Here is a 2577-nt window from a genome sequence, read left to right as displayed (position 1 = left end):
TGTGCACTTTGTTAAACAAAAAAATAAAGTTTAAATGTAAAAAAAAAATTGCGTGGGGTCCACCCTCCTAAGGCAAACCAACCTCGGGCTCTTTGAGCCGATCCTGGTTGCAGAAATATGGGGAAAAAATGGACAGGGGTTCCCCCATATTTAAGCAACCAGCATCGGGCTCTGCGCCTGGTCCTGGTTCCAAAAATACGGGGGACAAAAAGAGTAGGGGTCCCCCGTATTTTTGAAACCAGCACCGGGCTCCACTAGCTGGACAGATAATGCCACAGCCGGGGGTCACTTTTATACAGTGCCTTGCGGCCGTGGCATCAAATATCCAACTAATCAACCCTGGCCAGGGTACCCTGGGGGAGTGGGGACCCCTTCAATCAGGGGTTCCCCCCCCCAGCCACCCAAGGGCCAGGGGTGAAGCCCGAGGCTGTCCCCGCCCATCCAATAGGCTGCGGATGGGGGGCTGATAGCCTTTGTGAAAAGTGATTGATATTGTTTTTAGTAGCAGTACTACACGGCCCAGCAAGCCTCCCCCGCAAGATGGTACTTGGAGAATCACAAGTACCAGCATGCGGCGAAAAACGGGCCCGCTGGTACCTGTAGTACTACTACTAAAAAAATACCCCAATAAAGACAACACACACACACCTTGAAAGTATAACTTTAATACATCCATCCACACCTCCATATACACATACTTACCTTATGTTCCCACGCAGGTCGGTCCTCTTCTCCAGTAGAATCCAGGGTGTACCTGTAGAAAAAATTATACTCACATAATCCAGTGTTTTCGGCTCCTCGGTAAATCCTTTTGTAATCCACGTACTTGAAAAAATAAAAAAACGGATACCCGACCACGAACTGAAAGGGGACACATGTTTTCACATGGGCCCCCTTTCCCCGAATGCCAGAAACCCACTCTGACTGATGTCTAAGTGGGTTTCTTCAGCCAATCAGGGAGCGCCACGTTGTTGCACCCTCCTGATCGGCTGTGTGCTCCTGTACTGTATGACAGGCGGCACACGGCAGTGTTACAATGTAGCGCCTATGCGCTCCATTGTAACCAATGGTGGGAACTTTCAGGTCTGCGGTTGACCGAAAGTGACCTCACCGCTGACCTGAAAGAAAAAAAAAACAGTCTTGTTTTGTTTAGCAAAAATTTAGTCTTGCCTTGTCTAGTCTTGCCTTGTCTAGTCTTGCCTTGTCTTGTCTTGTCTAGTTTTAAATCCTCCTATGTCTACTATGCAAGCCCTGCAGGCATCTCTCTCAGCCCTGAACTCTGCTTTCAGTGCTTTGAGACCAGAGCGACTAGAAGTTTTGCAGCAATCCTTAAAGCAACTGCAAAACCTTCTGACTAAAATCTTGCTCATCTTGCCAGAAGTCATTGAGAGTACATCTATCTCTAAAGAGACTCTTGTTCACAGTATGGTGACAAGAGAATCCTCTGGTTTAATTGAAGAGAAAAGGTTTAAAAGTTTTCTGCGGCCCAGGCTCTCAGAAGAGGAGCGTCTGCGTCGCAGAAACTTAAACTTATGCCTATATTGTGGGGGTTTAGGCCACTATCTGCAGACCTGTGAGTTGCGCAAGCCAAAGTGTGGTGACGAGTCTTGCCCTCTGGCCAAGTTGAGTCAGGATACAAGACCTACTCCTGTCTCTACTGTGGCAGAGGTACTTGTTACACAACCCACACTAAAAAGCTCTCTGTCCTATAATTGGGGTCCTTGGGCAAGGGAGCCCCATTATAGATTCAGGAATCAAAAGAGAATGTTTCTCTCCTCTCTTGAGGTTCCTGTTGAAGCAGCGTTGCAAGCCCCTGGAGTGGTGCCCGATGCCCAGGTTCCTGGAGTGGTGCCCGATGCCCAGGTTCCTGGAGTGGTGCCCATTGCCCAACGTCCTGGAGTGGTGCCCATTGCCCAGGGTCCTGAAGTGGTGCCCGTTGCCCAGGGTCCTGGAGTGGTGCCCGTTGCCCAGGGTCCTGGAGAGGTGCCCGATGCTCAGGATCTTGGTGCGGTGCCCGATGCCCAGAGTGCTGGAGCGGTGCCCGATGCCCAGAGTGCTGGAGCGGTGCCCGATGCCCAGAGTGCTGGAACGGTACCCGATGCTGTAGCTTATAGAGGGACATCAAATATTGTAGCTCAGGTTTCCATACCAGAAGGGGTCTCAGAAGCTGTTACCCCAGGTAGGGACTTGAAGAGCGCAACCCCAGAAAGGGTACCTAAAACCATAGTTCTAGAAGGGAACTCGAGAAGCAAAACCCCAGAAGGGATATTTGAAGTAATATCCCCAAGTGGGGTCTCGAGAGACGCAGCCTCTAAGAAGGGTCTAGAGGTCGCTTTCCCAGGAAAGAACTTAAGAGGCGTAGCATTAGTGGAGGTGCTGAAGGTTATAGCTTCAGCAAAAGTCCCGGAAGTCATAGTCCCGGGAGAAGTTTAGATAATTATCGACTCAGAGAGGGAGGCCGATGGCTCGGTCCCAGTGGGGGAGGCCGACGGCTCGGTCCCAGTAAAAGAATCCGAGGTGCTGACCCCAGCGGAGTTCCCGGAGGCCACTGCCCCAGCGGGGTTCCCGGAGGCCACT

This window comes from Pseudophryne corroboree, chromosome 5 (genome assembly GCF_028390025.1).
Source record: "Pseudophryne corroboree isolate aPseCor3 chromosome 5, aPseCor3.hap2, whole genome shotgun sequence".
Taxonomy (NCBI): domain Eukaryota; kingdom Metazoa; phylum Chordata; class Amphibia; order Anura; family Myobatrachidae; genus Pseudophryne; species Pseudophryne corroboree.
The sequence above is the reverse complement of the archived record's forward strand: the minus strand, read 5'-3'. Positions refer to the sequence as shown.